At 27.6% G+C, this 15,640-nt stretch overlaps 1 protein-coding gene across 1 annotated transcript in view; it reads left to right on the forward strand.

Moving 5' to 3' along the window:
- Positions 1-5,286: 5,286 nt before the first annotated feature.
- Positions 5,287-15,640, forward strand: part of LOC111030654 (head-specific guanylate cyclase) — a 263,376-nt gene continuing 253,022 nt past the window's right edge. Inside the window, exon 1 of the mRNA XM_022310268.1 lies at positions 5,287-5,393. The gene's annotated coding sequence lies outside the window, so the exon portion shown is untranslated. The remainder of the gene's footprint in view (positions 5,394-15,640) is intronic.

The raw sequence follows: 15,640 nt of genomic DNA on the forward strand, positions 1-15,640 counted from the left end.
TTAAAATTCAGAAGCAAAATTAGATGCAATTTTTCTGACCACTTTTATTAATTTATTATCACAGTTATTGCAATAAACTAGAATAAGTGTTCCCAAGAGTGTTATAATATAACCGCTCAATTTATACGTAATATACGTTTTATACTTTTATAAATACTAATTGCATTACCCATATTGAAATATTATCACCATAATTTAACAACCACATATAACCTTGTTTAAACGTTTTTCAGATAGATATGCAATGGTAAAATAAATGTAAATTATTTATTACAAAATGTGATTATAATAATTAATAGCATTTCTTGTGCGTATATTTTTATCGAATTACTACATTAGAAATAATGTCATAATTGATTTGTGAAAAAAATGTTTATAAATAAAAATTATCTCCCAGACAAGTGTTCTATAAATTAAATCAATACTTTACACAATTAATAACTTATTATTATTTTAAATTTAAATGTTTTTTTTTATTCTGATTTATGTTTAAAAATTAATTAAATAATTAGATTTATTAAAAGAAATGATATAAGTATAGGTGCATAAAGTGTTTAATTATAAAATATATTAAATGTAACAAAAAAACTGTAATTTTTAATTGTAATTCATTGATTAAAAACCCCATACATATATATATATATATAGTTTATAGACATACATGAATAACATGAATAATACTAATTGAATAAATTTAATATCATGTGCGTTTGAAAAATATTTTGTTATTGAAACTCATAAATATCATGAGCCATAGTGGAATACTTTTTTTGTATACATTAAGTTATTACATACGATGTACAAATGCAACATTTATGTAAACGTATTTGTAATAATATGTTACGGAGAACCACAAATGAATATTTTGTATTTCTATGATAATAATAGACGTAGGTAGTAGGCCATAATTTTTCTGTTGGTAGTTAGTATACGTCGTTATAATATCGTTTTTGTAAAATACATTGGTAATATTACTTGGTACACATTGGTAATATTACTTTAGCTGAGTTATGTCTACATGCTTGCATTTGTTCATAACATATTATTATCACTATACATACATTTACTCTAGAACTAATTAAATTATTAAAAACAAACGAAATTAAAACGTACTCGACACTCCATTTTATTACATAGGTGTGTACTTAGTTGATATGTATATAATGAGCGTAAAAATATAATATTGTTAAGTGCAAACTGCGAACAAAAATATATTTAAAAACACACACTGTTGACTGTATCATACAGCTAGCGCGTCATACAGAACTATGTAATATTGTTTTCAAATGCACCATTCCCCACACGTTGTGCAACAATAGAAGTTTAATAAATCCTTTAAATTTAAAAAGCTATCGGAGGATAATGTTTTTTTGTTTTCGGCGTGCATGAGTTCCGTTTAAATGTTAAGTACTATTGAATTTGTGAGCAGAGTGATCGTATTGTTTGTAACGAAATTTTTTATTTAGGAAACACAGTTTTTTACTTTATTCCAGAAATTACCATGTATATTATGTGTAGAAAATATTGATGTAAATGTTTCCAGAACCATATAAAAAAGGTTTTATATTTTCTTATATTTATAGGTGTAAATTTGGTTAAAAATCTGAGGGTGGGAGGACTTGAAATATAAATGAACAAATATTAAGAAAATGTATTATACTTACAAAGATAAGTTGGGAAATATTTTAGGGGTGCTTAAGATGTTTTTAAAACTGAGTACCTTTGTGTTCTCCAATATACGCCTATGCTTATTAGTTATTGCTTATGTTAAAACTAGTTTTCTTGTTATTTTTTTATGAAATTGTTTGAGTAATATAAGTTATTAAGTTATTTGTTAAATTAGGATAAGTACAAAATAAGCTTAGTAGGGGGTAGGTTTGAATAAAATAAAAATAATAAATATCAAAATAACGGTAATATAACGGTTAAATGTCAAAACCAACTTGTGATTTGTATTAAAAATTAATTAAAAAACTGGAGTTCGTTAAGAAAAGAAAAACAACAAAGGAAATAACAAAATATCGATTATACGTTTCGTACAATTGCCGTGAATATTACTACGCACTGATAACATTACTGTGCATCCTTGTCATTTTAAATTTTAACGAATCAAAAAATTCTTAAGGTTAATAATTTGAAAGTTAGAAGATAACGATATTTGTAGGTCTGTTTGCTACCTACTCATTACATATCTTTTCTAACCCATCATTGCTAGCATGTGAGAATTTCTATCACATTGTTTTGAAGGTGAGAACCACTGATTTGCTCATAATTGTATTTTCCCCAAATCCGTATAGTACCTTAAAAGAAACTTATTAAAAATAGATTTATCGATAAAAGGAAACTTCATTTTTCAATAATAAAAAATATTGCATTCCGAAAATAATACTCCTCTACTCGCGAGTAACAGTGTTAGAATTATTCACGTACATTAATACAAACATTTTTGTTTTTATATTTATCTTAAATATGAGTCAGTTAATTTCTTCGTGGTTAGATGAAGATGCACGGAGTATCTATAATTTCAATCATTTTTATTATATTAATAAAAAAACATTACATTTTTTTATTCTATGTTAGCTTATTAATAATTATACAATAGGTTATTACTTTTATGATGAAATATACTTGGTGAGCGAATCGCTCTATACGCGAGTATTATAATATCACGTTCAGATTATATACGCCGAGCCATTACGGGCTAAACACAATTGTTAAGGCTAAGCAAGGCAAAGGAAATTAAGTATAATTCAATAAATACAAAACGAGTAAATGGGTGTCAGGCTACAGGGAAACATTAGATTCTTATTTCGTGAGTTGCATTTTGCGTCTGCAACATATAAATGACACCAACAAATATTGTTTTTCACGAACGAGGCAACTTCTTGATTCTATTGACGAAAATTGTCTTTTGTTTCAGTTATAGCTTTTTGTAAAGATAAATTATATATTTTATTTGTGAACTTGATATCCGGTCTCATGCCATTTAAGGCAACAGATTTTTTGAAATATACAGTGTGTCAGTGTAACTTTAAATTCGATTACTTACATAGTAACATTGTAAGTCTTGCAATATTTGTTGGAAGTCAAATACCAAACAGATAATTATATTATACAAGTACCATTGTATATATTTTATAAATCGTTGTCACAATAAAAGGCACTAAAAACATTTAACCAGAATATTATTAATGTAATTATTATTAACAAGTGCTTTTTATGAAAAAGAAATCTAAAAGTCTATTTTAACAACACTCATAGGCATGTTGTAAAACTTATTTCGATACAAAGTGATGATGATGATTCGGTGTAGAAAAATAAGTTAAAGAATACCCGTAATTGTTTACGTTACCTAGTACCAAAAAGAGTATAGTATTTTTCTTAACTCTTAGAAACAATTCAACTTTTTGGCATTAAAAAATTAAATGCAAAAGCATATTTTTTTGTTTAGTCTACAAACAATAAGAATATCACCTACTATGATTTAAAAACCCTAAAAGAAACCTTCCTCAGAATAATTAGTAATTACTATGGCAATCGATTTAAAGGGACAACGAAAAGTATTTGACTCTAATCATTCGTCTATGTACATAATAATAATTATTATTATTATTCTATAATTATATATAGCACATGGAATTATACGGTTTGCAGTGCTGGAATCGAAAAATAGAAATAATAAATTCAACCACAAAGAATTCCGCTTATTTTTCGTTGTTCAAATATTATACTTTTGAACACCCTTCTAATATATACGTACCTAGTACATTTTTATTTACAATTCTGTAGGTATAGAGAAAATATTATTTATTCTGTGTTATTTACTGACAGATAAAGCAATTAAAAATTACTCAACAAATAAAATTCAACGTTTTTATTAGAATATTGCACTCATGATTAATTTAAAAACTATATCATATTGACAATCTCAGATTTTGAAACAATTATATCAGATAATAAAAAAATATTTATTATTTTGTACCTATATTTTCAGAACCATCTTCACTAACGGTATCTATACGTATTAAAAAACACAATGCAAAGGGCACATCAATTAGGACTAAGAGTTTCTTATAAAATAACGATTCTAAAGAGAAAATATCTCTTGTCCCCTCAGATTCCCATATAATTGCAGTATATTAAAATTTAAAAACGATTACAAGGTATTATGCTTCTGCTGTCATACTATCATGGACACCAATATGTAGACGTGTAGTACTGATAATATCATACTATTATAATATTTGTAATTGAGAACTTGTTTTTCACCAAGGCAAATCGCCCCTACCCTCCAATGGCTGTAACTCTTGTTTCAATAACAAAGCGACCGATTTTGGGAGGAAATAAGTTTAGGATCTAAACTGATATTCGTCTTAAAACGCTATTAACCCAAATCTGAGCATTTTATCTTAGATATTATGTATTACAATTATTCGAGATCAGTTATATCAAATATTAAATAGAATAAAATATATTTGTTAATTATTCGCAAGCATAGTATGTTCCAGTTTTCAGGCCCATTACACCCATTTTTATCATAAGGTATTGTTAAACACATAATTTTCTATACAAAATGTTGATGAGCTTAAATTGGAATTTGAAAAATTAGTTTTGAAATTATCAATGGTGATTTAAAAAAATATATTCATCTTTAATTAATGTAAGTTTATAAGTATTTTATATTTTTAATAATAATTATTGAAAATATCCGGGTTTAATAATTATTAGTAAAATGTATATAATCATTATATAGGTACAAATCATATCTTCTATACTTATTGATCAAAATATGTTACATTTATTTTACATTTCATCGGGAAAATTAATCTTGAGTTTGTTAGTTTAATATCATAGAAATTACTCGTTTGAATTTCGGGTTAGTGCGGACATAAAAAAGTAAAAACCAAAGTTTGCATCTCCTAAAATGGCATAACAATTCGAAGAAAATTCCAAAAATCAAAAAATTGAACAATATATGCTTTACAACGACATTAGAGCACCGATGTAATGGTGTTGTTTTTTTTTTTTTGGGGGGGGGGAGGACATGTTCGACGTATCCCTTTTTAAAATATTATAGGTATGCCTAGTATATATTGTATTATACTATTACTGTCACACGTGTCCGTCGTCGTCCGAATGACGGGGATGCAGTGGTGGTGGACGACCCACACGCCCGGTAAGCCAACAACTGTGCACGGCTGGGTGGTGCAGGGGACCGGCGCAACGCCGTCGACGGGTGTCGTGCCGCCGCCGCCTGCCCACCCGCGCGTTTCGAAAAACAGTGTGCTGCCGAATGGTTCATGTACGGTCGTACGTCCGCTGGTCTCGGTTCGATCCGCTGTCGTGATTGCCGCATGGTCACTCGTATCGCCACTGCCGCCGACGCCGTAGAGGTAACGTATACTCAATATTATATTATTATCATACTACCTATGTAGTGTTGTGATATCACGATACACATTTTGAGCAGTGTTATCATAATTATTATAATAAGTAAGACATCGTGTAGTAATAAATTCGTCCTAACGGTAAGGTGCATATAGTCACGAGTTCAGGCCAAATCTTGAGAAGAGAGAAATCGAGAATTTTTCCGGAGTGAGGGGATAATGTATAAATATAAATGTGTACGATCATAAGAAATATACCTAACAATGTCATAGGTATTATTATTTTTTTTTTTTGATTCCATTTTTATTTGTACGTGTTAAATTGCAATTTTCTTAAATTATGCTTGAGCAATTATAATAGGTATACTATAGTACGCATTATCTATGTATCAATAAATTAAATATCTTAGTGTTTATAGTCAGATAGTAGTTATGTATAGTATAGAGACAGTTAGTACAGATCTAATTTCTCTCATGGATGAAATACCATAATGCGAGTCCTCGTTCACGTAATATTAATTTATTTTAAAAATTGAATAGTGCAATTTATTTGGCTATATTGGATATATATATGTATATATTATACCTACATTTATATTATTAACGTATAGAAAACATAACACTGTACAGTGGTTTACTTAGAATTACTTTTTAAGATGATATTGTTAAAAATGTAGAAATGGAGTGTATCTTAAATTCTTAACTAACCAATGAAAGAGATTTCAGAAAAAAATTTGTTGCTCAAAAATTGGGGACGCGGTTATGCCCCCTTAATAAACCACTGACCCTGATCCCACAGCCTGATGAGGATCACATACTAAGTATCGTTTTTTTATTAAAATATTTGTTGGTCCTAGCACTTGAATAGTAAGGTTTCTCAGATATGCCGTTGTTTAATAACGTATGATAATTTATTTAGCGGTGTTGTATACAATACATGTATGATAGGTTATATTGATAAGTGGAGTCTTGCAATATACCTACTAATGTACCACTTTATAAAAAGTAAATCTATGGCAGTTTCCGCTGCCACTGATCTATACATATTCACATTTTTCAAACCAGCTCCTTTCACCGCGACAACGTAAATCATCATAATTTTTTCAAAAAAATAACAAATTATCTCACCTTAATACTATCTAACATTCTATACGTTTTCTAAATTAGCCATTACGATTGTTATACATGTCAAAAATTGTATCGTAAAAATAATAAAATCGTGTGCCCCAAACTTAGGAAAATAATCTACTCAAAAGCCGAATCTCTAAATATGTAATGTCTATCCAACCTCTAACATTCTAATTAGTTAGCTATTGAAGTACACCATAAAATTAAAATATATTGCTCGTAAATCGAAATAGTTTTGTTCATTTTGGTAACGATATCGTAGTCTTATAATTATTCATCTATTGGTAGGTATTCTATTCTATTATTTTATTCTAAACCATCTACTCTTATAATAATAATAAATAATATGTTACATGCTCTGTGATTTCTACAGTAACTTTTCGCTCACAACAAACAATAATAATTATTGTGTTAAATATTTTAACCATGGTCTTATTTGTATTGTACTCACTCCCATTTATGCATTTCACCGAAAGTTGTATACAAAAGGTCGATATACATATTATATTATTATACCTACAATCATTTGCACCGTATGATAATTAATGAATGCAGGATTAAATGTATATTGTTTATCAAACAAGATTCGATAATTTCACTTCGAGTTTTGAAAACAAAGAAAATATTTTTCTTATCATAATGTTATGATAATAACGATTCCTCACAGTCGTCGTGTTGAAACGAACTGCGACGTCTGTCCCATTACTGTCTTCACACTATTTTATGCCATTTTTCAGTTACACCTATCTATATTTGTTTTCTATATAATATTGTGTAAGTACGCTAATGTCACTCATGCGATGGTTGTGGAAAAATATCAAGTTTTAGTCGTCGTATGCTTTGAATTTTGGTAGAAAATCGTGTCCGATATGATATCAAGTTTTAAATCTATTGGTATACCGTCTCAACGCATACCTGGCATAGATTATCCCTAACCGTTTTTATTCCTTGATTCGTAGTAGGACTGTCGGAACATCTCTGTAGATTACGGTTTTATGATTCAATCAATTTCTACATTTACCTACACACATATCGATAGTTTTTAATCTTACACCTGTGGATTCCCCATAAGCACTGTATACAATCCGTTACATAAAAAAATCGCAGCGTAAAACAAAACAAAATTCCGCTCATTTTAAATATCTAAAACGTTGCATTTTGAATACTGCATATTATTATATTGTATGCGTGAATAACCAAGACTTGATATTGCCAATATTGGTATAAGAAACACCTGTGGACGTCAAACTTTGAATTAATAACTACGTATAGAATATCAACTAAAAAAATACAAAAACGCCAGTAACATTTTTACATTTTCAATTTTAATAATAAGTTATAATATTTGTTTTGAGTGAGGTATTTTTAATTTTTTTAAAAACATGTAATCTTTTGATCTACATATTATATACGTATAAAAATGAATGAGTCTGCTGTTTTGTTATTTTTATTATTTCTAGTTACATCTCAAAATTGTTTAATTAAATAATTCAACAAGAGTAAGGGAAAAAAGTAAATATGAAATCAATCTTCAATTTTTACAATTTTGAATAGGTAAATCTTCAATGTGTTTTTTGAAACACAACATAATTATAAATTATAATATATAATTTTTATATTTAATCATGTTTGATTTACATTTTACAGTTACTTAAGTGTATAATCTTTTTATTTGCACAAAATGCATTGTTCTTTATAAAAAGCAAACAAACAATATTTTAATATTTGTTTTGTAATTTATACTTACCTATATCATTTTTAAAATCAATCAATTATACATTTAAAAAATAGTGTGAGATAATTTATTATTTAAAACATTTCAAAAACAATTTCTGCTGTATATAGTTAGGCTTGAATTATTTCAAGGTAACGGAACAAGTTTTTTTTAAAAACCATAGTTTAAAAACTGTTTATTTTTTTAAATAAATTATAAGCCTTTTTCGTATATAAAAATGTTAACTCGTGTATTATGATTTTCGAAAAAGGCGTTTTACACTCGAGTGAAGTAAATAAACACTATGCAGAAGTACCTGCGTCTAATGAAAAACGATCTGTGAATAGTGAAAATGGAGCATACTATTCAAGTAGAAAATGCTATTAAATAATATTGTGAAATAGCTTAAATATGTAAGTGTATGACACAGCGTAAACGAGAGGACATTTTTATGTGCCGTTTGATAACGCCGAAAGTCCTATGATCTATAATATTACAAGATGGTTTATACTAAAATATGTCTCATGTGCTACTTAAATATCTGAATGAATTTCTTAACAAATAAAATAGAAAAACAAGAGTTTCAAGCCACATAGGTAATATAATATTTAGAAAAAACACATTGTTCAGCTGCTGTCAAGTGTCATTAATTGTGGTAAAATTAAATTTAATTAATTTATCTTCAAAACTGTTTTTGAACACAGTTGACTTTGAAACAGTAAAATAAAACTGAAACTACAGATTATTGAGGCAATATGGTTTAACCACATTATTTGTTTAAATTAAATTTAGCAAAATCAATGAGCGGAAGAGAGAGTTAGGGCATAGGGTTGTTGCTAAGTGTGCAAAATATGAGCTGTTGTATAAACGGCTTGTAAGTATATTATAGTGGTTTTCGTTAAATCTCAAATAGCTAGTCTACGCTATTTATTTTAATATGATATAAGTCTTCGTCGAATGCGTTTCATTTCAAATAAACGAGTGAAGTTTCATTATTAAAATTTTCCTGGATACTATGTTAAATAAATATTTTAATGGCTCTCAGTGATTGTTCACTTGGGATAAAATCGGAATTTTCGATAACATGTGACATATATTTGAGTACCCAATACTCATTACTCGTGTACAATGATTAAAATCAAAGAATACATTTATATTACAGTGACACTCGTATATAGGCATTCAAAACGGATATGAGTATCTAATAGGTATATAATATAGTTTGAATTGCGGTATGCGTTTAACCACTTGACAAGTAATTCAATATTCACAAGTAAAATCGTTGAAAAGGCCAAACGCATACTCTAGCTGTTATATTATTACGTAATGTGAAATTGAATTATTTTTTAACACAAAACAATATTACACTAATCACAATAAACTCAACACGTTTTATAAATACCAGATAGGTAATGTCCCCTTATTGTATACAAACAGCAATAATATAAACCGGCAGTTTACAACATTTTAAAATTCGTCCACTAGACACATAGAATTATTGCACGTCAATAGACAATAATGTTCAACATGATAAGTAACATAATGATGTTGATGTTATAGCAGGGACTTTTTTTAAAACTAACATAGGCATGTTATGTTTCTGGTTCAACTTTCCCCATACATGCGTTCGTCTCTGTGTTTGTGTTATAGTAAAAACGACATAATGTTATCATAATTTTATATAATATTATACTTATTACATAATATTGTGATAACGTCGGATTGTGGGCCAATAACGTAAAACACGAAAAGATAACCACTTTTCAGTCAGTTTTATGTAAAATTGATCTAAATATTAATTAATTGAATTTTTGAAGGTAATTGTCTGTGTTCGTCTAGCTCACGCACGGCATAGGCTTTTAGACGTGTTCTTTAAGAACATGATTCTTAGGAATTTGGGTAAAATATCAAAGATGTATACAAGTTGATCCTAAAGTAGACTTGACGACATATTATTCAAATCTGTTTTCAGAATTCTGATCACTTAACAATATCAATCGGTACGATTGGCAAAGAACATGTCTAAAATCCTAGGTGTCACACGTATGTTAGACGCAGACAGAAAATAACTCAACTTGAAATTCCCTTTAAAGGACGCTACACGGATATTTATTTTCTCCGTTTTTTAAGTGCGTAACGTAGCAAATTTATGATCAGAAGATCACGTTTAGCTTTGTTAGTATAATATTTAAGTGGATCGACCTATTATGAAACTTGGTGGTAAGAAAATTATCTGTATTGGTATGTGCGTTTTATACGATGGTAAAAATGTTGGCAAATTTTGAGTACATAATATATAATAACTATTATAGTGTAAATTAAAAATGCTCGTAACTCACCTAAAAACTTAACTATCGTAAAAAACCCACATACATTCTTACTATCGAGTTTCAGAATAGGTCGATTACCTACTCTATCATTTTCAAACTAACAGAGTTAAACGTGATCTGCAGAACATGAATTTTCTATGTTACTCTCTTATAAGACAGAGACAACCGGCGTGTAGCACCCTCTTAATGATTCGTATATGACGACAGTTGAAGACTTGTGTAATATCAAATTTAAGGCATTTTCGGACGTCATGGTGTACGGTTTTATAAGAACTAAAAAATAAATAGGATAATCAAGTTACAACTTTCCACACACTGTAATAAAAAAATATTTTTTTTGTGAATGTTATGTAATTTTAAACAATTATTACAATGGTATAATCTTTTAAGTACATATTTAGAATGTAACAATATAATGTTATTTTAGACATTGTATCAAAATGTGAAAAAATGATTGACCTTAACTGGCAAAGTTTAATAAATTCGATATAAAAAAAAAATAATAATAATAATGTATGCTGAACGAATGCAGTGAACGCCCTAATCAATAGTTATTATTTATTATAGTTAATATAATTATCACAACTTACTTAAATGAAGTTGTTCAGGAAATTGGGCTTAAAACTTTATGAGACAATATTATAGGGATTATACGTTATCATATTTTATTCATAAGATATTATATTGTTAATAAATAATAATAAATGAAGAGTATCCATCTATGTGATGAACGGTATTTGACGTTTGCATAATGTTGTACACTTGTACCACACACTTATAATTGTAGTCTGAAATTTTGAACTTGTTAGCCTTCGCGGTCGAACACAATAGGTATACTAAATAAAAGTGTATAAATTTTAAAATGCTGATTTGATTGCTTTTAATTAATTTAAAAGCTCGATACCAGCTGTTTCGGTCAATCGTTTATTTCTACGCACGAGTTTAATCGGTTTACTTTACGTGTTATATATGATATTATAAAAAACTTTAATGAGCAATCATTTTTTTCTTACTTACTCGCAATGTATATTATAGTTAATAGGTATTTTCTTTCAAAAATGTTTATTTTGTTTCCACGTGTAATGCAGTGCCTGGGTACGAACAAGTTAATAAAAATATTGTAATACTTTTAAACTCTGCTATCTTATCTAGTTTTAGATTCTTTAAGTGTTAGTGCTTTGTAATAAAGCACAGAGCCGACGAATTTGTCTTCTAAATTAAATTTTCATTTTATATTTTTTAACGAAAATATTATGTAAATAAACGTGTCGTAAAAATAGTTTTTCGTTCAATTTTGTATTAATTAATTAAATATCTATCAAATTTACTTTAACATACTTATCATAATAAAATATAATTATACATATTGTTTTAAATTTCATGATAACTTTTTAATTATTTACGGCTTAATAACATTAAAGATAATATTGTTTAAGTAAATATAAGACGGTAATTGTATTCATTTAGACTTTCAGAGTTAAAAATTAATTATTTACTTCGGAAAAATTGTTATGACTAATTTATAATCTGTCAAATATAGTTTCCAGGAAGCTTTCATTTTTCTAACAAATTAGAGACTAAAAATGTCATAAGCTTGTTATTCATAATTTCTTTAACACTATTTGAAATTTAAATTAAGAAGTCTTGCTTTTTATAGATATAAGACTATCAATTTAATATAATAACTAATATATAATTATTAATGCCTTAAATACAAAATTATTATTTATGAAATTATCATAGATAATTTTATTTGTAATTTTACGACCTTTATTATTATTAAACACGTTATGAAAAATGAATTAAAGACAATAATGGCTTTCTGTTTTATTTTAATTAAAAATCAATCATCTTAAATATATAATAATAATGATAATTATATTATTTGTGACAGTATTTGAATGCTACACCCGCAAGCGTTGCATTGATCTTATAAGCAAACAATACTGAATATTTGCATCCAGCAGAACCAATTTCGAGTTGTTTGTTTTATTAATAATAAAATAAATTGACCTATTACCAGGTTATAACTTTAAGGTAAAAATATTATCTACTACTCCCATAGATTTGTATAAATTAATTATTATTATTATTATTATTATTTTTTTTTTTATTTGTAAATTTCAAAGTCAAATTTTATGTTATAGTTAAGTAAAATATTACTATTTTAAAATCCTCACAACTCATTCTAAGACTTAAATAAAAAATTAAATCTTACCATTTGATAGAGTTTATACTAAACTATTTTCCAGAAAGTTTTATCCGGATTATCTCTCTAAAACCCTCAAGGCAGTCTCCACATAAAAAAATGAAAAAAATGTAAAGAATTTGAATATTTAAATTATTAACAAACGAATAATTGCATATCACTGTGTATTATACTTAAAATTTATATACAATGCAATAATGATAAAAATAATAATAATAATTGGTATTGGTTCTTAAAACGATTTTTTTCCCAGGCACTTTGTTGGTAGTTCTAAAAAGTTTGAACCAAAATCGTACTGAATTTAAAGTTTATAGCAATTCGTATAAGTAACTTTTTAAATAGAATTATAAAGAAAAAACCCATTTATAAGACCGATCCGTCAAAATATACTAGGTACCTAAAAAAGAAACATTCAGGTTTTGGTTAAATTATATTCTTAACTTTCTGATTAAAAGTTTAAAAATAAGCCACATTAAAAATGATAAACCAATGTAGTGGACCGCTTCTGCATTCGTTGGGTCGCGTAAAACACATGGCATTTATTTTATTGTTACTTTCCCACACGAGGTAAATATTTGTATATTAATGATCAGGTAAAGGTGCAAGTAAGACGAATCACTGTTTATGTAGAATTCGTAGTAATTGTAGTAATTTTCCGTTCACCGAGTATTACAATTTAATTTGGAATAATAATTATCGTTAGCCCATTTCCACCAGCACGCGCGCATGTGTTACGTCCGCCCACCGCCACCCGCGTTTCATTGGCCCGGAACGATATATTCACCAGACACATAAATCATGCAAATTACACCGCCAAGCACGGGCGCTGTGCAGTTCAAATAGCGATTAACCAAAACGACACACACATATAATATCATTTACGTAGTAATATTATAATAATAAATGTCCGATATACATCTTGTTATGATATAATATCACACCGCGACGATGGTTCGGGAGGAGGATATTATTATTTTTGTTAAATTAAAACGGTACCTACTTGTTAAAAAAATATTCAAAAAAAAATCGTTAACTAATAGTTTATTTTCGTCGTAGATAAGTCGTGTGTTCGATAGGTAACCGCAAAAGAGTCGCCTATGCTTTTCGAAAATTGAACTTTTCTTTTCTGTTCATATTCTGAAATGTGAAATGTCAACTTAAATAAATACTTTTGTTTTATCTTAATATTCTTGGCTTCGTTCTTTGTTTTATTCCTGATCAATCATTATGACTAAAACAATTGCAATAATTACCGCTTTTATAATAACTCGATTTAAACAAATAAACGTAAATACGTATTATTACTGTAGCAGTGTACTATTTTAGTACATACGCGCAACGTACCTTAAGTGTAATTAAATTTTCGAGAAAAGCGTTTTATGAACTGTCACTATATGTGCTGAAAATAGAAATCATATTAATAATGATATTACTATCATGAGATCAAGTCAAATTTTAATCCTTTCATAAATAATCTCGACATCTCGTAACGTAGCATTATTATATTTGTATTATTTAAACCATCGTGAAATTCATAATTATTATAGGTAGTATGAGTATGAAAATAATCAAATATAATGTAAGCTCAACCAGGTGTTAAATGCTGTGAATAATATATCATACATGCACAATGGTATTTCTATTAGAGCGAGAAAAGAACTTAAAACATAGAGGTTTGTAATAGTAATAGCTGCGGTGATCATTTCATGTTACATTTGAATTGTGATAACCTACCTGTCCTGGTGGCTAATGCACTCGCATGCACATGCATCATCATGTCGTAGGCACAATTCTACGGTTGATGTGTGGTTTAATTGTTATAACATATTAGCTAATTTTAGGTAGTTTAATGTCAATTATTCCGTTCGCTGTTGCAATGTTGATTATAGTGCTATTGATGTCATCAACTACTTTCAGCATTACTCAAAGGCAATTATTCCAACAAGAGAGAAGATTATGTTAAATCTTTATTACATTTATGGTACAGCTGAAAAATATCGATTACCTCTCTATAGTTTAATAGGCGTGATTCAAAAGTTAACCTGTTTAACTGAAGTTGAATGAAGGTTAATATTATAATATGTGTGGGACTAATATGGATATATTAAATGCATTTATGCAATTAATTTAGTTAATAAATATTATGTATGTGTTCGAGTGTTAACGACACTTTTAACGGTGAGTTATACAATTTTTATAGTATATTGCATTCATACTTAATTTAATACATTTACTGTAGACATACTGTAAATAACAAATAAATATTTATTTATGTAATTTTATCAATGCATATTTATAGATCTTATGTGTATTGTATTTTAAAGAATACCATAAATAATAAACAATGTATTTTGATTTTCAATTTCATCACTTCAAACTTAAAATAAGTTTAAAAGTACATATTATGTTTAGAATTTTAAATTTAAAAAAAACTATTTTTATTTAAACATAATCATAATAACAATTATATTCACTAAAAACTTTTTTCAAAGTTTTCAAAAACTCACATAAGGTTCTCAATAATTAATTTGGAATAAAGCCATGCAATATTGTTCGATTTCACAAATGTTCGGTAATAGTAATTCATTCTTTTTTAAAAAAATTAACATACTACTTTTATATTTTTTCGATGTATTCAATGCTTCTAATATATATAAAAATATTTCTATTTACAATTTTACATTGTTTTTGTTGCAAATGTTAAATGCATTAAAATAGATTAAAATTAGTCTTAATTACTCTGAATATTTGATTGTGTATTGAAAATAATAATTTAAGCAATTAGTATTAAGTTTCTAAGATTTTTGAACTATGGCAAAATATAACATAAATCGTTTGAGGATAAATCGGTATTTTACGTGTGAATATCCAA

Source organism: Myzus persicae, unplaced genomic scaffold, assembly GCF_001856785.1.
Source record: "Myzus persicae strain clone G006 unplaced genomic scaffold, MPER_G0061.0, whole genome shotgun sequence".
NCBI classification, from domain to species: Eukaryota; Metazoa; Arthropoda; class Insecta; order Hemiptera; family Aphididae; genus Myzus; species Myzus persicae.